The sequence below is a fragment of the Bradysia coprophila genome, unplaced genomic scaffold (genome assembly GCF_014529535.1).
Source record: "Bradysia coprophila strain Holo2 unplaced genomic scaffold, BU_Bcop_v1 contig_232, whole genome shotgun sequence".
Lineage (NCBI taxonomy): Eukaryota > Metazoa > Arthropoda > Insecta > Diptera > Sciaridae > Bradysia > Bradysia coprophila.
The window spans coordinates 21,560,749-21,585,091 of NW_023503493.1; the positions used below are offsets into that span (position 1 = coordinate 21,560,749).

At 34.0% G+C, this 24,343-nt stretch overlaps 7 long non-coding RNA genes across 7 annotated transcripts; 1 reads left to right on the plus strand and 6 right to left on the minus strand.

The window, feature by feature from the left end:
* Positions 1–2,087: 2,087 nt before the first annotated feature.
* On the plus strand, positions 2,088–2,526 carry LOC119076274. Its single transcript, XR_005087593.1, has 2 exons — positions 2,088–2,203; positions 2,265–2,526. It is a non-coding gene; the product is annotated as an uncharacterized LOC119076274 (long non-coding RNA).
* LOC119076280 lies at positions 2,328–6,219 on the minus strand. Its single transcript, XR_005087598.1, has 2 exons — positions 6,188–6,219; positions 2,328–2,427 (listed from the first exon to the last, which is right to left on the minus strand). It is a non-coding gene; the product is annotated as an uncharacterized LOC119076280 (long non-coding RNA).
* LOC119076277 lies at positions 4,871–5,368 on the minus strand. Its single transcript, XR_005087595.1, has 2 exons — positions 5,220–5,368; positions 4,871–5,155 (listed from the first exon to the last, which is right to left on the minus strand). It is a non-coding gene; the product is annotated as an uncharacterized LOC119076277 (long non-coding RNA).
* Positions 6,220–7,507: 1,288 nt separating the features above from the next.
* Positions 7,508–7,823, minus strand: LOC119076278. Its single transcript, XR_005087596.1, has 2 exons — positions 7,722–7,823; positions 7,508–7,657 (listed from the first exon to the last, which is right to left on the minus strand). It is a non-coding gene; the product is annotated as an uncharacterized LOC119076278 (long non-coding RNA).
* A 3,173-nt stretch (positions 7,824–10,996) lies between these two features.
* On the minus strand, positions 10,997–11,449 carry LOC119076267. Its single transcript, XR_005087586.1, has 2 exons — positions 11,350–11,449; positions 10,997–11,286 (listed from the first exon to the last, which is right to left on the minus strand). It is a non-coding gene; the product is annotated as an uncharacterized LOC119076267 (long non-coding RNA).
* A 2,864-nt stretch (positions 11,450–14,313) lies between these two features.
* LOC119076269 lies at positions 14,314–14,823 on the minus strand. Its single transcript, XR_005087588.1, has 2 exons — positions 14,671–14,823; positions 14,314–14,607 (listed from the first exon to the last, which is right to left on the minus strand). It is a non-coding gene; the product is annotated as an uncharacterized LOC119076269 (long non-coding RNA).
* Positions 14,824–17,163: 2,340 nt separating this feature from the next.
* LOC119076275 lies at positions 17,164–17,663 on the minus strand. Its single transcript, XR_005087594.1, has 2 exons — positions 17,519–17,663; positions 17,164–17,455 (listed from the first exon to the last, which is right to left on the minus strand). It is a non-coding gene; the product is annotated as an uncharacterized LOC119076275 (long non-coding RNA).
* Between the last annotated feature and the right edge of the window lie 6,680 nt (positions 17,664–24,343).

Genomic DNA, 24,343 nt, shown 5'->3' on the forward strand with positions numbered 1-24,343 from the left:
ATAAATCATAGTCGAATATCGGTTTCTAAGTGTAAATTTCAACCTGCTAACCTAAAAAATTTGAGGTTATCAGGGTGAGAATAAAAAATTATTTGACACCTCAAAACGACGCGGGCAATAGACAATTCCAAAATTACTTTTCTTAAAGTTTTTGCATAAAACAGCTAAAAATTGAAAATAAAGATACCTGTGCATCTTCTTTTGACAAAAAAAAACGTGAAACCGGAAAGCTTTTTCACTTTAGAAATTACTGATTCGCGCCATTTTCCACCCAAATTCCACATAAGGTCGTAAGTTTGCAACATTGAAATTACAGCAGTATAGATCAAGTCCAAGGTTATTCGAGATGTCAAAAATCATCCACAGAGACCCCTAACCTCTACGAGCAGACACTTTACCTATGTTTGAAAAGAGAAAAATTTTTTAATGGTTTTCATGGTTTTCTTATAAAATAATAAGCTGAAAAACTTACGCTATACAAGAAACAATCATAATTTCACCTTTTATACATTGGAAATATATTAAATTAAATGTTTTTGTAGATCCGGAAAAAACATAAAATTAAACGGCATCTCAATAATTTCAATTTTTTTCACCGGGTTGAGGTTAGGGTTCTCTATGGATGACGGTGCAGCTGTCAGTGTTCGGATTTACAGTTACTCGGAGATGATCTTATAGATATTGTTCACTCAGTTTTCAGTCGTTCAGTGAATTTTGTTTTGAGGAAATGTCAAATCGCTACAGTAAATTTTTAATCTTAAACCAACAGTGCGTTGCTTAAAAAAACGAAGTGATTCAGTTTCAATTTCGGTCAAAAAATAGTTCCGAGTATAGATCATTTTCATTATACGGTACTCGTCAACGTAGCCCCATTAAATGTTTCGTCCAGTAGTCCTTAACCTCAATTAATTGACGTTGACTGCGTTCAATTTACTCGTTTTTACATGAAAATCGTTTGTTGAATTCATTCGATATTTTTCGACATGTCTGACAGCTGGGATCGTGTCTGACGTCTACAAGGTCATGAAAATGATCTATGCTCATTCTAGTGTCATAAACAGAATTTGAGACAAATTTACCGAAATAATAGTAATGTCGAACCAGACTTGATCGTTTTATTTTGCTTTTACCTTAAATTTTCTTTTTATTGAAATATGAAAAAAAAAATTCTCAAAATCGCACACGGTCTATTTTTTTTGTCCTTGATTTCTCTTTTTTCGTGACCTTTTTGTTGTTCTTTTATTTTTTACCGTAGTCCGCGATCACACTAATTTTGTTGTTCAGCAATACTGTTGTATTGTGTTCGGTCATACATAATGACAGCATTTTCGAACCGTTGGGGCAAAAGTATTTCTTTTGTTAAAACAGTAAATCTTTTGTGACAATCGTCAAACTGAGTCTAATTGTTTCCGTAAAGATTGACTAGGAGCTATATCAATTTAAATAATGCGAAAATGTCTCCAAAATCGCTCGAAGTATCACTCAGCATTTGAAAAGTTTTTATAAAGTTGTGAGCAATAAAGCAATACTAATGAATGTGATTACTCTAAATAAACCGAAGAAAAATTCCTTCAACATTTGTAATCATTTTGTGAGAAACATTAATTCGCGGCTATCACAAAAGAAAATGACCAACAGAACTAGTCCAAAAGAATGTTTTTGTGAGAACAGATTTATCTTTGCTACAAAAGTGATTTCTTTGTGATAAACGAAAATAGTTTTTCAGAAAAGAAAAACGTTTTTCACCTCCGCGTGTAGGTACAGATCGAAATAATGATGGAGATAATCGCGAGCTAGTTCAATCCCGATGTCAAAAGGGAATTGCTATTTTTAGTTTAATTTCATTGAATCCACAAAATGCGTAATTCAAATTTGGCGTCAAAATATTTCTTTCTCAAATTGATGACGAATTTATTCAACAGTTGGATTTCGAATATATTAGCCTCATTGTTCCGAATATTATACAGTCAAAGAATGATGAGATTGTATTTTTCAATATGTATGACATACGTGACATAGGAATTGTAAAATTTTGAATACGAAATTTGCGGAAATTTTACTATAAATAGGTTTGGAAAAGCTATTGTCGGCATCAGTTTGTTGTATCATTACATTTGTAGTAAACGATCGCAGAAAGAACTTCACTGTCAAAATGATGAAACCAGTACTTTTCACCTTCCTCTTGGTCGCCCTTTTTGCTGCGGTAACATAGTTAACAACCCTGCGACAAAAACAGTTTGTCACATTTTCCGTTACATTTTCAGTACTCCGCATCTCCAGTAGCTGATGCCGAAGCTGCACCAGCTCCTTGTTGGTGGTGGCTTTTGTTAACAACAACAACAACGACTACTACTACTACCACCACCACAACCACAACCACTACAACTACTACTACTACAACAACCACTACTACTGCAGCACCAGCAGCTTAGTAGTGTCTTTGGATATGCAAAGTGATCATAATTTACCATCAAAAAAAATGTTATAAACATTCGATTTTCAATAAATTCAGTCATATCAAAAGTATTTCTTTTTTCTCTTCCCGATCACGATCGTCAAAGGTCAAACCTTCCCAGATACAATGTTTGTGTCGTAACGAGGAGTCAGATGTATCTCAAGTCAATAAAATAATCACAGAGATAAAGACTAGACTAGGCAGCAAGAGAAAGCCTGCTCTGTTTGAAAAATTCTGAGTTCCAAGTCTTCTGCAATCGGGTTTCCCCATGTTTTTTACGCTCCTAAACAATGTCACAATTCCACAAACAAAATAAATTTTATTTCAATTAAATCAACGCACTTCAAGCAAAAGTGTTTCGAGTGACAGCTACCAAACAGAGTAGTATTTTGCATGAAAAAATGAAGTGCGTTGATTTAATAAATTGCAGTAGCCCCAATTCATAGGATAAATTGTGATTCGAAACTCTTCATTTAGGTATTACCAAATAATTTTATTTCACCTACCGGTTGCGAGAACTTTTCATTTTCTGGTCATGAAATTTGTGATTTTTTGTGAAAAGGTAACAGTGCTATGGTAACAATGAGGTAACAGATGGTAACAGCAATTTTCTCTTTTTTATAGAATTATTTGTAATTGCTTCAAGACAGCAATAATTAAATTAAATCATCATTTCGAATAATCGGCAAAACAAAAACCATGAATTTATCTTTTTGCAACAGCCACAATTTCAGATTTTTTTTGTATTTACTAAAATTTTGCAAATTTGTTTACTTCTTGAAGCAGAGTGTTGACAATTGTTTCACAAAAATAGATCATTTTTATTATACGGTACTCCGCAACGTAACGTCAATTAATTTACTGATTTTTATATGAAAATCGTTCGTTCAATTCATTCGATATTTTTCGACATGTTTGACAGCTAGGATCGTGTCTGACGTTTACAAGGTCATGAAAATGATGTATTGTGTAAACATTCAGTAAACATTTGTGAAACTTTGTCAAATATTAGGCCCTGGTTCCAAATATCTACAAACAATGGTTTATCATTCAGTTCCAGTCGTTTAAATGTAATTCTGCAAATATACGCGAGATGAGCAAGTATGTTTGCTAGAAAGAGACGATCTTTTTAAAAACAAATATTACAAAAATACTACATTTCGTACCTAGGCACAGCTGTGCTACTAGCATGAACACCGAATTGACAAGTGTAAAATTTGTAGGCTTTAGTGATACGAGCTACCGCTTAGGTTTGTTTGTATTATTTTAACTCATACAACGAAAACAAATCATCTATCTATATAACAGAAACACAGTGCCTTCTGTGATTTCATCAGCCTCCGAATATTTCCTATGCCCGTGTTAGTAGCAGTGCTGTGACCTAGGACTAAAAGTCTTTTTAACGTGTGAGAGGTTTACAGACAGAGCCGAAGGCGAGGTCTGCAATCGAATACGCTAAAAAAGACTTTTAGTCCGTGGTACGAATAGTATTTTTCATATCCGACCGAGAAAAAGTGCGACGAAGTGAGGGCTGATATCGCATTTACTCTTTGAATATTTAAGGTATATAAAGTGGCCCTTTTTTCGTTTGTAAGTTCTGAAATCCTTTTGTCCAAATCGGAAACATTTCAAACATTTTGGGGATCAACCAAAAAAAATCTCTTAGACTTATAAAATTGATATTTCCTTATAGGCTTTGGTTGAAATGACTTACACTGATCTGATATATTTTTCGAATGCATCTTTTAGTATACTTACTTCTGTTCTATGTCATCATTTCATTCACTTAAAATGATTTAACAGCTGTACTATTACACACGAAAAAAAAAAACAATAATTCGAACCAAATTTAATTGTTGAAAATGTTAAATATTTGTTACAAATAATTTTAAATATTAGTTTCAAATATTTATATGTTTGTAACAAATATTAAAATACGAACTTCATTTTATTCATTTTCATAAACCTAAATTTGTATCATAAAATGAAACAAATTCCACCCATGGAGTGGCAACTATTCTTAACAAAAGTTACCTCAATCTATTTATCCAGAACCATGGAAACTGGCCTGATTCAGGAGAAACAGTAGAAAAATAACTTAGCTTAGTAAACTGAAAATAAATCATCTCACAACAACCACAAAACAAAAATTATAAAATATAATAGATTTCATCTAACTTCTTCAAATCGCCGTCGAATGTTCCCATTATACAAGCGGCATTAGAACGTTGAAGTGCAATGGAGATTCAAATATTTATATATTCATCACCTATATATTATATATTTACAACAAATATGTTTTATATTTGTGACAAATAAATTTAAAATTATTTGTTGCAAATATATCAAATATTTGTAGTAAATAATTGTTGAATTTTTTTTCTGTGCAGACAAAAATTGTTTGAAAGACCGTTATTACTGTTACAACCGATTTTATTGAATATTTTCGAATGTTATCACATTTTTCAAAGTTTTTCAACCCTTCAAGATGATGCTGTAACAGATTACCACTTTGCAGAACTAGTGGAAGCACTAAGCTGCTGGTGCTGCAGTAGTAGTGGTTGTTGTTGTAGTAGTGGTTGTAGTGGTGGTGGTTGTGGTGGTAGTAGTAGTAGTTGTTGTTGTTGTGGTTGTCAATAAAAGCCACCACCAACAAGGGGCTGGTGCAGCTTCGGCATCAGCTACTGGAGATGCGGAGTACTAAAAAATGTAACGGAAAATGTGACAAACTGTGTTTTGTTATGGGGGTTGTTAACTATATTACCGCAGCAAAAAGGGCAACCAAGAGGAAGGTGAAAAGTACTGGCTTCATCATTTTGACAAAAGGGTAGTTCGTTCTGCTGTCGGTTACTACAAACGTAATGATACAACTGATATCGACCTGAAGTTTTCCGAACCTATTTATAGCAAAAAATTTCTCAAATTCCACATTTAAAATTTACATACACGTCATACAGTGAAATCAGTAGACACAATTGATGAAGTTCTTCTGTGGTATATAGATTCATAGCATTAAATTCGACATATAACTGTTTAATTTGTAATTTAAATTAAAAATATAAAGAGGTGGAAAATAACGAAGTCACACCTGTAACGACTAGTATGCTAACCTTAAAAAAATTAGAGATTTGAGGCTAGCAGAGTTAGAATGACAACTTATTTGACACCTCAAACGTCTTTGTCAACGATCTATGCATCATGCGAGGCATCATGTTCAATAGGTTTCTTCCAACGTGAAATGAAATGTTCAACCATCATCCATAAAGCCATAGAGCCATAACCTCAACACTATTAACAATGCAATTTGTCAAAATAACAAAGAAAGGTAAGTTGTGGCTATTATGGTTCTATGGATGACATCGATTCGTGTTTGGTTCATTTTGTTCGGCTTAACTGTTGTTTGAAATGTCAGACAGAAAAACAAAAGATTAATCTTAACTTTGTTCAAAATTGTGGTTATGTTTGAGTACTGTTACGTATGATATTATTTCGTATGCGATATCCACGTAAATGTCTTCTCAGCCAGTTGTCAAAACGAATTCGCTGAATACTTTAGCAGCACTTTTCAGAAATCAAAGCCGCATAAGTCCATGGGCAAGATGGGCGCTGAGAAAGTGGGTCTCATAAAAAATTCTGAAACATGACCTCAAAATTCTCTTCAATTTTTTTTATTGTTTGTTGAAGCAAACACAACTATAAATACTACAACAACAACCACTAATACTGCAGCACCAGCAGCTTAGTGCTCGTACTGGGTCTGCCAAATGGTCATAGTTTACCACCAAAAAAATGTTACAAACATTTGATTTTCAATAAATTCAGTCATATCAAAAGTATTTCCCAATTTTTTTTCTCTTGATCACGATTGTCAAACCCTCCCAGATACAATGTTTGGATCGAAACAATGTCGGAATTGTGACCAAAGAAATTATAACTGAACTGAATGCCTCACTTCATTGGTAAAATTGTGATTCGAAACACACCATTTAGGTTTTACCAAATAATTTTATTTCGCCTACCGGTTGCGAGAACTATGTTTTCATTTGTAAGGCGTCGGCTAGGATAATGTCTAAAAGAAGCGTAGGCGATATAAAATTATTTGGTGCTAATCAAGGCGCAATAAAATAATATGTGGTATGTCAAAATTCTACTCTACTATCAGTATACCTTTAATGATTTTGTGATATCTTAAATAGCTACGTATTCTACATTTTTATTTGGACGAGTGGTAATATCGCCCTCTCCTCCGGGTCGGATTATAACCGATATAGTCCCTACTCGTCAAAATAAAAACCACTATAAATAAACACACACAAAATGTCCCATTACTATATGATCTGATAAATTTTTCGAATGCTTCTTTTCGTACCTACTAATAGAGGGTCCTATTATACTGTTCTGTGTTATCATTTCATTCACTTGAAATGATTTTACTCGCTTTGAAATACGAAAACAGACGAAATCACGCGCCGAAAGTTATCGGAAACCATAGTTTTTTAGTTCTCTCTGAGCAGAGCTTGTAAACGGGTCTAGTGATATAGATGATGTTTTACTCGCATGCGACCTGTTTTGAATTGATGTATACGAAGGCGGAGATACCTCTCTCACTTCCTTTTGCTCTTTTTGTTTTTTCTGTTTTTCGTATCATAAAGCGTTTAAAATTTAACACACTCAATCACAGTATGTGTGTGAATTTGTATTACACGAGAATTACTTTTACATACGTATGTATGTTTCGTCGAGACGAAGTCTTATGCAAAATAATTCTCTCGGCATACGAATGCACACGTTATACTGTAATTTCGTGGTTTCTCTCCTTATGATGAAAATAACTATTTCATACCTAGGACTTCGTCGCACTTTTTCTCCGTCCAATATGAAAAATACTACAGACAAAAATTGTTTGAAAGACCGTTATTACTGTTACAACCGATTTTATTGAATATTTTCGAATGTTATCAAATTTTTCAAAGTTTTTCAACCCTTCAAGGTGTTGCTGTAACAGACTACCACTTTGCAGAACTAGTGGAAGCACTAAGCTGCTGGTGCTGCAGTAGTAGTGGTTGTTGTTGTAGTAGTGGTTGTAGTGGTGGTGGTTGTGGTGGTAGTAGTAGTAGTTGTTGTTGTTGTGGTTGTCAATAAAAGCCACCACCAACAAGGGGCTGGTGCAGCTTCGGCATCAGCTACTGGAGATGCGGAGTACTAAAAAATGTAACGGAAAATGTGACAAACTGTTTTTTGTTATGGGGGTTGTTAACTATATTACCGCAGCAAAAAGAGCAACCAAGAGGAAGGTGAAAAGTACTGGCTTCATCATTTTGACAAAAGGGTAGTTCGTTCTGCTGTCGGTTACTACAAACGTAATGATACAACTGTTATCGACCTGAAGTTTTCCGAACCTATTTATAGCAAAAAATTTCTCAAATTCCACATCTAAAATTTGCATTTTTTACGTAGTCATACATTGAAATCGGTACATCCAATTGATGATTTTCTTCTGTTGTATATAGATTCATAACGATAAGTTCGAAATTCAACTGTGTATTCAACATAACAATAAATTCGTCATCAATTTGAATGACAAATACTGTTAATTACAGTGGAAGAAAATAAAAAAAATACTCTTGGAACACGATTACAACAATCCATCATAGTCGAATATGGGTTTCTAAGTGTAAAATAATTTCAACCAGTTAACCTAAAAAAATTGTAAATTTGAGGTTATCAGGGTGAGAAATAAAATTTATTACAAGTTATGGTACTTTCACTTAAGTTTTGTTCACTCATTCATTCATTTGTATGATTTTTTTTAACCTGAATTTTATTCTTTTTAAACAGCACAATTATTGTTTCTGGCAGCAAATTTATTTATTTTTACCGCCAAAATTACTCTTTTTTCTACAGAAAATTTACTTTCTGTTATCAGCTAATTTAATAATTTTCGTAGAAGTTTTTTTGACAGCCAAATTATTCTTTTCTGAGCAGCAAAATTCGATATTTCTTTTTGTTACAAAATTGAGATTTCTGTCCTGAAATGTAACATTTGATTCTTTTACGAAATATAACGATAAGGTGTTTTGTTCACTCTAGAACATTTATCTTTGTACAAAGTGCAACGAAGACAATGTCTCTGTGAGATATGCTCACCTTTCCGTTATTAAATAGTATCAATAATAACCTTCAAGATGATCTATTGATGCCATTCATTTCACATGCGATATCCACGCAAATAACATAAAATTAGTAATGCATGTGGAATGTGGAATGTGGAATGACTAAGAAGAATTGGATTGTGACATCTTATTTTCTCTGCCTGTAATTCACAGTCTATGTTTTGGGAAACCAATTTTTGAACTTGCTGATGTTTCAGGAAATTTCCTTTAAAAAGGATTTGAAATCAGCATTTGTCATAACGAATTGGATGTATGCTTTAGTGGCACTTATATCAAAATGAGCGCTGAGAAAGTAGAATATTAAAAATATTTTGAAATATGGCCGTTAAATTCTCCTTAAACATTTTTTGTGGGGTTGTCATTTCCTTGGTCGCTGCAAATTCTAAACCGGCCCTGGTTGAAGTCAAAGTTCTCATCAAATACATCAAACAATTTGAATTCAAAACAAATTGTCCATACAGTGTATCCAACAAATCCGTCTTGATAACTGCCACAATAAGTACTAGTACAGTATGAATGAGATTAATTCTTAACACTGTCTGGTTGTTAAGAGCTAATTACTGTAATAAAATTTTAGCAAGTTTTGTGCAATCTTAGCAAATGTTGGGTAATCGATTTCTGCACAATATGCCCTAGATTAAATTCGAATGTTAAGCATCTATTTATAACATTGCAAGTTAAACTTAATTTCTATGAGAAACTTTGACTACTGCGTCGAAGAGGGCTCTCTTGACAATTATTCTCTTTTCGTGCTTTGTTAAAGAAACTGTGCCAAGATCTATCAATAACGAATCGTTTGTTCGTAAGTTTTTACTTCATCAATGGATGGAAATATGTACAGAGCTACCAGTCAATTAATTCTGTATTCTAATCGATTACGGTCCACTTTAGTGCCAGAAGTGCGTTGGTATATCCCAATTTTGAAGGACTTGGAGCATACTTATTGGTTGCGTAACTGCTCTTTCTTTAAACACTCTAAATCACAAAAATCGTTCGATATGAAGCAATCGTTTTTAGATCTTTCTTCGCCCTTTTTCCATTTGAATATAATTTGAACAACGACTAGGGGAATCTGTATAATTGTGACATTGTGTGCGGCTATCACGCATCTAGTATAGAAAATCACATCTACACAACTGGAACGGTTCTTATGTTATTTCCCTATTTCCCTACTAGAAGATAGCGCAATGAAGCCAACCATCCGCAGAGCCATCTCATATCATTTCTCCGATTGGCACTTTAGGTGTAAGCTGGCTACACTATTAGTAAAGATCGACACTCTGCAAAATGATAGAAAAAATACGGCTCGAAGTTTTAAATGTGCGACTGAATATTTCTGTTTCAATTTATTTTATCATACTCGCGCCATGTTGTGACGTCACAGTTATTTATCTAGACGGATAAATCGGCTGTTTAAAATAGGATATCGATACATGATAGGTCATCTCGGCAAGTCTCGAATGTGCGTCTCATGTATCGATAATCTTATATAAACATTTTTCAAACATTTTTCATGAACTGTACGCACTTCAAGCAAAAGTAATTATATCGCCAGCTGCCAAGTAGAGTGCTAATTTGTATGAAACCAACGCACTTCAAGCAAAAGTGCTATTAATGACAGCTGCCAAATAGAGTACTATTATGTATGAAATTTTATCCCCACTCTTTTTACAGTGTAAAATTTTGTATGGAGCACTGGCAAGTTTCAGTACCCTATTTAGAGTACCACTTTTGCTTGAAGTGCGTTGATGAAATGGTTGGTGTGAACTGTCAAGTTTCAGTACTCATACTTGAAGTTTGACTATTGACTGTACTTATCCTATATTTTTCACGTACTATGGAAAAATGAGAAAGCAAAATGAAATGACAACTCGTGATCTTTCGTAGAAAATTGACGCCATCTACAGTCAACACACTGTCTAGCACAGAAACTGACTTTGACGTCACTCAAATAGAGGACTGAACAGATCAAAGTTGGCTATTCTTTTTCATACAATGGCTATCAAAATTTAAAAAAAAATAGTCAACAGGTGTGCGTTTGGCCTTCTAATAGGTTTGTTCCAAGGCCATATGAATTGTCAAATTTCATCCATATAACCATAACCTCAATAATACCTCTGTGTAAATCGCGTAGGCGACGTTGGTCGGTTTGTATGAAATATCACGTAAGCGACGTTGCTATGGATGAAATTGTCGTTGTTCGGGTTGTCAAAGTTCGTGTTTACAGTTACTTGGAACAAACCTATCGAGTGATGTCAAAGTCAGCTTCGGTACTTGACAGTTCGTTGGTAATACTTAATTCTGTCATTCACAAAAAATGATTACAGCTGAAATATTACAGACAAAAATGGTTTAAAAGACAGTTATTTCTGTTACAGCCGATTTTATTGAATATTTTCGAATGTTATCAACATTTTCAAAGTTTTTCAAGCCTTGGTGGTAGAGGTTGCTGTGACAGACGACCACTTTGTAGAGCTAGCGGAAGCACTAAGCTGCTGGTGCTGCAGTAGTAGTGGTTGTTGTTGTAGTAGTGGTTGTAGTGGTGGTGGTTGTGGTGGTAGTAGTAGTAGTTGTGGTTGATGTGGTTGTCAACAACATCCACCACCACCAACATGGAGCTGGTGCAGCTTCAGCATCAGCTACTGGAGATGCGGAGTACTGAAAAATGTGAAGGGAAATGTGATAAACTGTTGTCGCAATAAGAGTTCTTAACTATTTTACCGCAGCAAAGAGGGCAACCAAGAGGAAGGTGAAAAGTACTGGCTTCATCATTTTGACAAAAGGGTTACTACAAACGTAATGATACAACTGATATCGACCTGAGGTTTTCCAATCATATTTATAGTAAAAAATTGCGCAAAATTTCCAATTAAAAATTTAAATTTTCGACAGTAGGCACGTCATACAAATCGGTACACCTCATTATTGTTAACGCTGTTCTTCGATGCTGCGTAAATACGTAACAATAAGACTAATAAGTTCAAAAGTCAGCTGTGTACACTTTAAATTAGAATAAAGCCACCAATATGAATACTTTGAGTTTTTACAATTTTGAATTGAGTCACAGTATAGATTCGATGATGTAGATGAAATTATACTCTATCACGGTAAAACAGCAATCCAACAGATCTCTATAGAGAATTCATCTAGCACATAAATTAAAATTTGATGCAATTTATTTGTTATTTCTATAGATTCTGTACAAAATTCTTTGTACATTACTTTTTTGTGTAACAATGTAACTGCGGTAAAGAAAAGTACATACAGCATTCGTATATTCACTAAAAAAACCAAATTATTAGTGCCCACACGGTCCACGTTTTCAGTGAGTCATTAGTTTTTGTCAGAAGCCGAGTTACAAATAACATGTCGAATCAGAAAATCCACGCAATCCACTCAATCCGCGCCATTAGTGCGGCAACAGCGTACGCCAGATTGAGCTTTTCTCTCCTTTGTTCATATATGTCAGTTTTTTGATTTGATGTTTGTATGAGACTGAAAACTAAAAGTGTGATATTTCTGTTAGGAAAGCCGTTTTTGGTCCAAAATGTTTAAAAAAGTGATAAGAATCGAGTAGCATTAGCAGAATAATAAAATGAAAAAAATAATTTTAAACAAACTGCTATTGCCACTCTATTCTAATCACTTTTTTTAAACATTTTGGACCAAAAGAGAAGTAAACGGCTTTCCTAACAGAAATATCACACTTTTAGTTTTCAGTCTCATACAAAATCATCAAATCAAAAAACTGACATATATGAACAAAGGAGATAAAAGCTCAATCAGGTGTAAGCTGTTGCCGCACTAATGGCGTGGATTTGATTTTTTTTACGAATGAGAATCAGATTTTGCTCTGTTTGTATCACTTTCAGCGAATTAATTTTCAGTGAATACTGTAAAATGTTCAGTACACACTTTCTCTAAATTGGCGTAAGTAATTTAGTATGCAATTCGATAATAAATGATAAAAGAGTAAAACCTGTTCCGTATTCTTTAAAAACAAGAGAGATATCACGCTTTAAATGTGAATTCTCATCCAAAAATTCAAATTTTCTGATTTGACGAGTTATTGGCGCCAACTTTTCTGACATCGTTACACTAAACGTGTCGATTAAAAAGTTATGTCTTACCTATTTGTGCAAGTAAGAAAAAAAGTGTCTGTTTCCATCCTAACTTAACTGACAGATTGTTTCATTTTTCATTTACTGTGAACATCAAAACCTACAAAATATTTGTTCATGCTGCCTGCTCATTTTCCAAGGCAACGTCGGCCCTAAACTTTTTGGATGTTTAATTGCTCTCTTTTACGAAGTATCTTGTAAGAGTGGGAACGTCACAGCAGGAAAGCAATTGTGATTCCATTTTCTATAGAATTGTTTGGATCATCAATTCTACATCGTCACAAAAAATGTTTCATTATATTCAGTTTCCTTTTCTTCGATGGGAAACAACTGAAAAATGTTACGGTAGTGAGTTACACATTGAAAAAGTTACGTGGAATAGCATTTACACATGATGTAAAAACAAGAACTTTTAAGAGAGTTGGCGCAGCCAGTATGTTGAAAGGAAGACGAGTCAGTTGAAAGGGACCTGGCTGGCAAGGCTATATACTGTTGGGGAGGTCACGCAGACCGCCACACACAAAACCGAATTCACTTACTGTGAAATTGTCAAATTTGAGAATCAATCTTCTACGAAAATGTATAAAAATGTCAAATATTGTGTGTGTCACCCGCGCATCTATATCTGCGAGACCTCTCAAAAGTTTAAGGCCTTGCTGGCTGGCAGGACTGCGGGGTAAATTTATTCAAACATATCTCATTGATGCAGACTGCCAACCTGGTCATTTTCAATTAGAAACGCACTTCTGGCTCTAAAGTAGACTGTTTTGGGAGGTAAATGTCTCATTTAGTGTCTACAAGACATCGTCGAACCTACCAAACACACTGCAACTACCCAAATTATGAAGCTTGAGTGAACCATTGGACGTTACTAAGGCGATGTAATCGCTAAAAAAACATGTGGAATTGTCTGACACGGGAATCAAACCCAGATTTCAGATCATTTTAGAAGAAGTGAATAAAGTACATCGTTTAAGTGAACCATCGTTCTTTCTTAAGGCCAGTTCATACTCGCATACATTTTTGCGATATATGCGACCATGAACTGGCCTTAACAGTAAAGTTGCACTTTTTTTCAAATTTATAATTTTACTCAGAAATATTAAATATTCGGGAAGAATATGTAATTTTACGTGTTACGGCATGTTTCATTTTCATTTACATTGCCTAATCACGTAAAGCATTGTACTTACGAGGTTCCAAGTTGTTATTTGACAAGTGACACCCCACTTATCAAATACACAACTTGGAACCTCGGAAGTAATATACTATTACACATTTTCTGTGCAGTCACAATAGTTCCCGAACGAAGTGAACTAGAAAAATTCTGAAATTTATGCCTGATGCATGTCTTATGACAAGCCTTCAGCTCGGATGTTACTCAATTGCTGCACATATTTAGGATCGTTTAGGGTGTAATAAATGAAATAAGTAAATTGTTTCACTCTGATCTGATTATATTTTACCAATGCTTCGTTTCGTATATACCTAATTTGTTTATTGCATTCGCAAAAAATGATTACAGCTGAAATATTACAGACAAAAATGGTTTAAAAGACCGTTATTACTGTTACACAGCCGATTTTATTGAATATTTTCGAATGTTATCAACATTTTCAAAGTTTTTCAAGCCTTGGTGGTAGAGGTTGCTGTGACAGACGACCACTTTGCAGAGCTAGCGGAAGCACTAAGCTGCTGGTGCTGCAGTAGTAGTGGTTGTTGTTGTAGTAGTGGTTGTAGTGGTGGTGGTTGTGGTAGTAGTAGTAGTAGTTGTGGTTGATGTGGTTGTCAACAACATCCACCACCACCAACATGGAGCTGGTGCAGCTTCAGCATCAGCTACTGGAGATGCGGAGTACTGAAAAATGTGAAGGGAAATGTGATAAACTGTTGTCGCAATAAGAGTTCTTAACTATTTTACCGCAGCAAAGAGGGCAACCAAGAGGAAGGTGAAAAGTACTGGCTTCATCATTTTGACAAAAGGGTAGTTCTTTCTGCTATCGGTTACTACAAACGTAATGATACAACTGATATCGACCTGTGGTTTTCCAATCATATTTATAGTAAAAAATTGCGCAAAATTTCCAATTAAAAATTTAAATTTTCGACAGTAGGCACGTCATACAAATCGGTACACCTCATTATTGTTAACGCTGTTCTTCGATGCTGCGTAAATACGTAACAATAAAACTAATAAGTTCAAAAGTCAGCTGTGTACACTTTAAATTAGAATAAAGCCACCAATATGAATAAGGAATATTTTTAGTTTTTACAACTTTGAATTGAGCCACAGTATGGATTTGATGTTACAGATCAAATTATACTCTATCACGGTAATGCAGCGACGCGGCCCAACAGATCTCTATCGAGAATTCATCCAGCATTAATCATCGTTACAATCACAGAAATTCAAATTTGATGCAATCTATTTGTTATTTATATCGGTTCTGTACAAAGTTCTTTGTATACTTCTTTTTTGTGTAACAATGTAACTGTGGTAAAACATAGTAGCAGTGTGACTATATACACTATTCGTACACAAGTGCACTATAAGACCAAAATACTAGTGTACTCGTCCATCTAGGCAGCAAATAACCAGTCGAATCAAAAAATTTGAAATTTTGTTAGGAAAATTAAGTACGATTACAGCTTTTAACTAAACGCGTGAGAAATCAAAAGTGACAAATATTTCTTCTTGTTGCCTGCCATTTTCCAAGACAACTTCGGCCCTACATTTTGTTCATGTTTAATTGATCTCTTTTATTTAATTATTCTGTTTTTTCTTCTTTTACGAAGTATTTCGTTAGAGTAGTAACCTCAAACCTTTTTTTAGATCCTTTTTTTTAAATCTTTAATGTAAAACAACGACAAAAAACCTGGTCAAATTCATGATTAATATGAGTGATTGTATCCAGTGTATTATACTTTTCATCCCTCCGAAATTTTATCTGTGTGACATTTATAGACATGGATGGTATCCATAGTTTGTTAGGTAGTAACAGTTTAATAACCTGATTTGCCGAAGTATGCTGCTGTAAAATTGACTATTTGTTGTTTAATTATTTTGAAAATTACACATTTCGCTGTTATAGTCATTATCTTTTGTTGCTAGGGTACTAACACGGCAGAGTAAAGTTAACCAGGCAGGAGTGGACGTTTGACAAGAGACCTGAACAATCTAGTAGCCATATATTTTTTGCGAACAAAATTTTTCAATTTATGTCAGTGTTCATTTGAGTTCATTTTCATCCAGTGTATTAGGTCCCTTATTTGACGTTTCGAAAATGAACCGCTCCTGCCTGGTTTATTTTACTCTGCCGTGGTACTAACTATAGTATTATATCGAAAACAGCAACTTAACAACACTTCTCTGGAGAAATAAACATTGAAAGAGTTCGATTTTTCAGAAGGGCGTGATGAATTTTTATCATGGGCATCAGCGTGATCTCTTTAAAATTTAAATCCTTGAGTTTTACACACAAATCTCTCAAAGTACTGGTGCTTATTAAAACAAATATTTTTTCCTCATTATTTATACAAACTACTGAATGAGTCGTCACTTACAGTCTTGGATCTACTCGTATCAATTGTTTTGCCCCATCTGGTGAAAAACCAGACTTTTAAATTTATACACAGAAGTCTAATTAATTCACTGTAAATTTCATAGGTGCCATTCTTTTAAGGTGTCTAACCAATATGAATAAACATGGCTGCGGAATATTACGTAGAATTTTGCAAGGTGGGGGCTGTACTCTGTTTACATGTAAAAATTTCACCTCATCATAGGAGGTGAATTATTTTGAATGAATTGTCGGGTTGTGCCAAGGTAGATATAATGTTGATGCCATTGACACCTTTTTTGACATTACCTTCACAATATATCTACATTGGGTTTTACTTCGCATCTAATAAAATGACGATTGATGCTACCTCCTCAACAGTATACTTCCTTGAATTTTTGTAGTATGTACCAGATGAACCTGCTCCACCAAAATCAATTTGAAAAGACAAAACTAACATTAGATTCAGCGCAATTCATTTGTTTCAATATGTTTTTTTGCCATGCATTTTGACAATATGTTATGTATTTTGCTAACTAGTAAGTAAATGTGAGGGTGGGTTTCGCGCACTAGATGTGAGTTTGCCGATACGAACGAAGCGAAACTAATTCGTATAACAAGCTCGATATACTGCCTTTTGCAGAAATATTTAGTCAGTACAACAAACCCAGTAATCGCCCAGTAAGCGAGATAAAGACACTATTACTAACGTGTTAGTAACAAGATTTTTTCTACTACTAGTGAAAATATTCATAATTTTCATGCAAAATTCATGCAAAAGTTTCTTGCGTCAGTTTCTTCTAGCTTCTTTTCTATATTTTAGAAAATGACTGAATTTGTTCAAAATACGGTTATCACTGTTACAGCCACATTTATTGAATATTTTCGAATTTTATCAACATTTTCAAAGTTTTTCAAGTCTTGGAGGTAGATGTAGCTCTGACAGGTAGCTATTTTGCAGACCAAGTGGGCGCATTAAGCTGCTGGGGCTGCAGTAGTAGTGGTAGTTGTTGTAGTAGTGGTTGTAGTGGTGGTGGTTGTGGTGGTAGTAGTAGTAGTTGTGGTTGATGTAGTTGTCAACAACATCCACCACCACCAACATGGAGCTGGTGCAGCTTCAGCATCAGCTACTGGAGATGCGGAGTACTAAAAAATATAATAGAAAATGTTACAAACTTTTTTCGTCATGAAGGTTGGTAACTTATTTACCGCAGCAAAGAGGGCAACCAATAGGAAGGTGAAAAGTACTGGCTTCATCATTTTGACAAAAGGGTAGTTCTTTATGCTATCGTTTAAGACAAAAGTACAACTGATAACGAAAGGATATTTTCCAAACCTATTTATAGCAAAAAAAAATTCTCAAATTTCGCATTTAAAATTCACGGTTAAATATATTCAACCCATTGGAGTTGCTCTTTAGTGGTATACATTCCGAACTAATAAATTCAGTATATGTTTGCTAATTAGTCACGTCACTTCATTTGTAAAGTAATGTTTTGAACAATTACCATTATTTTTTGCTTGTGTATTAAAAATATTTATTCAACCTATAAAAAGCTGTTCAAATACGACGCGACGTTGCGTCTGAAATTAAATGAACGTTTAATGAACCTTCTTGATTTTTTCATAGTTATATATTTTAGGTAGAACCGCTGAGCCGACTTCGAGAACCATCAACTCTGTCATACATCATAACGGAAAATGTGAGGCTCCATGGTTAGCATTTGGACAAAAGAAGGGGAAAATGCTGAGATAAACTGTGCAAAATTTATTTTTCCACCAAACGACGATTCAATAGCAACTGAAATGAAAAATTTCGTCATTTTCAAGGACAGCTGAATTTTTTTATAGATATATATATGACAGTCAGACCTGCATGAAAATCCAACAAGACAACGAAATAACGGTTGGATTATCATATAAACCTGACTGTCAGAAATAGCTCTATAAAAAAATTCAGCCTTTAAATTCGATAAGCTTATTCATATATTATTCTTCGAATCGATTAATTTTGGCCCTTTATCTTTAGAAGGTGTGGGCTGAACAACTTTATTTTGCGAAGTTCGTGAACATGGGATTTTTCAACGGAAAATCGGTGTAAGTGCCAAAATAAAACTTTTTTGTTCTGGCACACATTTTTTTTCGTGGATCTGTTCGGAAAAAGTGATAAAAACGACGTCTGTCCATACATTTTCATAGTGTGCCTCAAAGAATTTATATACCGATAGAAGACGGGTACCGAACACGAAATGCGAGATCAACACATCGCGAGATTTTTGACATTAGGCGAGATAAATCGGCAACGGTAGTCTGGTCTATTTGTTTTGGTTATCTACATTTTTAAAATGGCATGTAATTAAAGTGATAGCTATTTAATAAGAAATGATCACAAGAAAATAGGAAATGATCACTAGAAAAAGAGAAATGATCACAATTTTTTTATGATAGCAATAAAAATAGAATTTGATCACCAAAAAATAAGAATTTGATCACTAAATATATGCAATTTTACCACTAACATATATAACATATATATATAACATATATAACATATAACATATACTGTCTCGAAATAAGAAATGATCTACAATTATACGAATTTGATTACAAAAAATAAAGAAATGATCGTGCAAAATAAAAAATTTGATTGCAAGAAATAAGGATATGCTATCTATTATTCTGTTTGATTATTAGACGATGCAAGAGAAAAAAAAATTAACACCTAAGTTACCAACACCGTTCCGGCGCCCGGCTCGCATTGCGGCCCTCCGCTTCGCTACGGGGCAATGGGCCGGATCGCTCGGCGTGTTAAAACGCTTTTTATGTGCAATGAATTACACAGACTAATTATTAGACGATGCGAGAGAGAAAAAATTAACTCCTAAGTTACCAACACCGTTCCGGCGCCCGGCTCGCATTGCGGCCCTCCGCTTCGCTCCGGGGCAATGGGCCGGATCGCTCGGCGTGTTAAAACGCTTTTTATGTGTATTCGTTCGGACTTTTAGTGATCAAATTCTTTACTTTTAGTGATCAAATTCTTTATTTTTAGTGATCAAATTCTTTATTTTTAGTGATCACATTTGATTTAGCGGGTGGTAGGTACTACTTGTGATCACTTCTTATTTTAGGTTGATAGAATCTTATTTCGTAGTGTTATATTTGAAAAACTGGTTGTGATCACATTCTTATTTTCCTGCAATCATTTTAATTTTCAAGTGATCAATTCTTATTTTAGATTTATCGCTTTTATTTCTTCCCTTTTAAAATTACCTTCAAACATTCGTAATCAGAGTGTGCTAAAATTGTTTAAATGTGGATAACCAAACCAAAACAGATAATTTAGACTACCGTTGCCGATTTATCTCGCCTAATGTCAAAAATCTTGCAAGGTGTTGATCTCGCATTTCGTGTTTGGGACCCGTCTTCTATCAGTATATCCAATTTTCTGCAAGTAAGATTACTGTAAAAAAACCTTTTCCTCTTTTTGGCAGCTGTCGACTATAACCACTTTCGGTTGAAGTGCATTGACTCGATAGATATGGTGAAACTTCAGAAAAACAACGAAAAAAAGGGGAATATATAAGTGCCCGAAATTGAGCTTTTTGTAATTTTGGGTGACTACAATTTTTCGGGATCCATTTCCGACCCTGTAAAATAGACCCCCTAAATACCTTGTCTAGGAGTACGCTACAGTTTAAATTTTCGACATACTGGAACGAACAAGACAATAGATCATTGTCAAGTGCATTTGATATTATGCATTTAAATTTTCAATTTCAATTTCATTTATTTCCAAGAAAAAACTTCTAACATTAAACACACAGCGTAGCTCCAGTATGCGTTACAATTCTAAGGAGCTACAACAAAAAAATAAAAAATTAAAATTTCAAATAAATTTTTCAAAGTTTGATGTTAGCTTTGTGAAAATGACAACTAATTTGACATATCAAATGCACATGACAATGATCTATCCTTTGCGCGCAGGAAATCAATACAAACGATGTTACAAGTAATAGCGACTTCTCAGCATTAGCCATTGTAAAAATAAAAAATGAGTTTTATCCAATACAAAAATAGGGGCCTTCCACATCAAGTTATTTGTACAAGGATACACCTAAAATAGGACGACTTTTTAATTGTAAGAGACCTGCAAGCCCTTACATTCGGACAGTTGCGGTAGTTAAAAAAAATTGAATGAAATGACAAAATAAAAAAATTAAACTTTTTATGAGCTTTATTATTTTTGTCGGAAATGGCATCATTTATATGTTTTCGTGATGGAAAAGTTACGCTGTAGAGTCTACGCCGCATGCATTTAATGATTTAATAGCAGACAACAGAGAGGACACATGCGCAAAAACGGTGAATTAATTGCGAGGGGTAAGTGGGTAAGTCACATAAATTGTTGCCTTTTTCTGTTGCAAGTGGTTTTTTTACAATTGAGCCTTGCTCGAGATAATTTAAATATTTCAAAATATGTCAAAATATTGCCACAATTAGCTATTTTTCTATCTAGTAAATAAGGTAAGCGAGGGTATAGCTGACCGTGCAGGTGTACCTGACCAGCTACATTATTTATCAGTTTTGGAAAATAATTACGAATGAAAATACGCAAATTAACGTTATAATTAATCTTTAGAGGCTAAAGATTAATTTTTTCATGAAAATAATGCGATTATTATGTTTACTTATTTGATAAAACCATAAAATGAAACCAGTGCACCATCTCAGTACAAACTTGCACATTTCTTAAGAAAATCGTAAGATCGGTGTGGTCTAATTTAAGGTTTTTATTGACAAAAGAATTATTAATGGACAAAGTTTTGGTGTTTTGAGGTAGTAAATAGTTCGACAATTAATATTATTAACATAAATAGCGTCTAAAAGTTAATATTTGATTAATTACATGGTGGTCAAAACATTGCATCAAAAATATGCCATGTTTGTGTAGTTGAACGCACCAAATTCCGTACATTTTTCTTCATGTGACAAATTCACCTTCCATGTGCATTGTTGTGTACAAAATGATCTGATTAAAATTCGTTGATATTTTGTGTTTTTATGAGTTTTTATCATTGAAATTGGTTAATATCAGTGAATTAAGAGTGAAAATGTGTCGAATAATGCGAAATTATTGCGAAAAATGTGAAAAATGTCTTAATTTTGTAGCGGTCAACTACTGCAACAAGACTGGTCAGGTATAAAAACATCCGTTTTTTAGTGGTCAAAAACAGTGCTTCAGTAAAATCAGTTTTTTACAATAAAAATTAATTAATTGTCAATATTTCTGATATTCTACGGAATGGGAACAGATCAAATTAAATTCTGACGAAGGAAAAACTTAGCTTCATCGAAATCATCCTGAGATACTGATGACCAAAGTTGAAAAATTGCTTAGCCGGTCAGCTACTACCTCGCTTACCTTAGGGATGTTTTGCAAAAATGTGAGATGAGATGTCGGCAACACATAGTTTACGCGAAACACTTATTTTCGAACGTGTTGGCTACAAAATTTTATTTAGTGTAATGTCAAAATAACACAATTTTAATCAAGGGGGATATCGAACAAGAAATGCGAGATCAACACCTCGCGAAATTTTTGACATTAGGCACCCAAAGTCTAATTACAAAATGTTTAGTATTTACGGCGAAATCACATTTTGAAAACTTCGGTACAAACATGTACATACAACTGTCGTACGTTACATGTACAACTGCGTTTGCATTTTTTTCGGGTTTTTGTTACGGCGTTTTGTCGAAAGACAATATGAATATTATGCGAGCGGTAGATTTCTAATGTGTTATGTTGATGCGTTGATTAGATGAAAATGTAAATTAATTTTGTTGGATTCGTGTTGTATGTCTTATTGTTACTATTTTTGAAATAAGGAGCGCGTCGAGCGCCTTAGCTTTAGTGTACGACAAGAAAATTATTTATTTATTTGTTTCAAAGATTGAATCTGGAGAAGTACAACGCGAGGCATACACATATCAGAAACCTGGAGTGAAGACTGTGGATTAGTTGTCATGTCTGGGTTCTAAGCTTGCCAAAAGCAACAAATAATCGAAGACGAATACACATCTATTGTAGTTTTTGAATGACATTAAAATAAATAAATGAATGTAATTCTTCGAAAAAGTCGAATTCAGTCTTTTTCCCGCAGTTTCCTGGGGTTTTACAGAAATTTTCTCGGATTTTTTTTTGTCATAATCTTATGCATTTTCAAGCAAGTGGATCACAAACATTAGAGATAGACTGTCTATTTTGTAAATAAGCCTGTAAAATTTAGTTCTACTTCGAATAAAAAACCTCTTCAGAATTACTCAGATGATTGTCTCAATAAAAAGACCCTAATAACCCTTTTGGGAATTACTCATGTACCATCAGTCAGATACCGCCCATTTTCAAAAATAATCTGTAGAATTTAGTTCATGCGGTGTAGAAGAAAGTTCATCGAAATCAATAAGAAATTACTTAAGTTTTTGGGCTAACAACGACACCCCAATATCAAACTTCTTATGGGAATTAATAACGAACCATCTGTCCGATATACTCAACTGAGAACAAAAATTGTCGTCGAATAAAAAGTTTTTAAAAATCCGTCGAAGATTACTCAAGTCATCGTCTCATCACAAAATACTATAACCACTAAAAAAAACACAAGATGCCACAGACAGAGTGCGACAATACACATCGTGTGCTAAAAAGCATTATTATATCACCTATAGTTGCATCCAAAGTTTTTCTCCAAAAAGCCAATAAAAGTTTTGCTACATTCTGTAACAAAAAGTCACATTTTTATGTGTCAATTAACCTTGAATTCGCCGATCAACAGAATTCGCAAGAAAATTCGACTTTATCCATTTTTATGTAAATGGCTATATTGAGTAGGCTTCGTGATTCGTTTCATATCATACTAAAATTGGATCACTATGAACATTTGCATGTCAAAGTCCTAGTCAAAGATGTGAAATTACCTAAGAAAATATTTCGTAAGAATTTGTGTCTGCGTAGTAGAAGAATTCGGATAGTGGTAATGGTAGGTAGCGGTATCTGTTTTAAATGCTTTCTCTGCCTTATGAAAATTCTAATTTTAAAAACTACATTCACATGTTGTTTTACGTTGTATTCCCATTTAAATTTGATGGAATTCAATTATAGCAGCTCATACCAGACTCTTGATAACAGTTTTATATGGAAATGTTTATTCTGCTTTTTAGATTAAGATTGCTGATCAAAATTCTGCATGAAAATAGTATAAGACGAATGCATTTGAAATTTAAATTTTAACGGTTCCACCGAGTATTCATGTTTTTTAGTACACACAACCAAGCAATGTTCTGAAAGTACAGGTTTTAGGAACATTTTTGTTAAGACGACTGTTAAATTTTTTCGAATACTCTTTTTCCATTTTAATTCAGTGTTCAGTGGTAATTTATTTATGAAGACGTACATACTCTTATGTCATAATCAGTTTTGTTTGTATGAGTGCACCAGCTGAAACAAATTTTTGTCTGATTTTCACTGACATTCATTACAGTTTGTTCAAAAATGAAATGCACAGTTTTTAGTATTTCGAGACAGTTGACAATTTCAATCTGTCAGATAGTAAAGGATGCGTTTAATTAGCCGGCGCATTAACAGATTTGAAATTTGAATGGTTTTTTTCCACAGCTACAGATTTTTGCATGTTAAGTTTCTTACATTTTTTGCAAATAGCATTTAATAGTAGGAAACTTAGATTTCGTCAGAAGAATTTGCGAACGGAAAAATGTAAATTTATTTTTAGTCTGAGTATTGTTCTACATCTATAATTTCTCTTAGATCGTGTCTTTATTCAAAGAAATCGATGGTGTTGTACAGCGGCTAACTGTTAAAACCCAGCCACTATTGAGAATTTTAAATAAATCGAAACAATCCAATCCACAATACATTCCATAACTTTTAACAGTTGTCAAAAATACTATAGCTGCATATATTAGCGACTCTTTTTCAAATACCGAATAAATTTGCTTCAAGTCAAGTTCAATTTT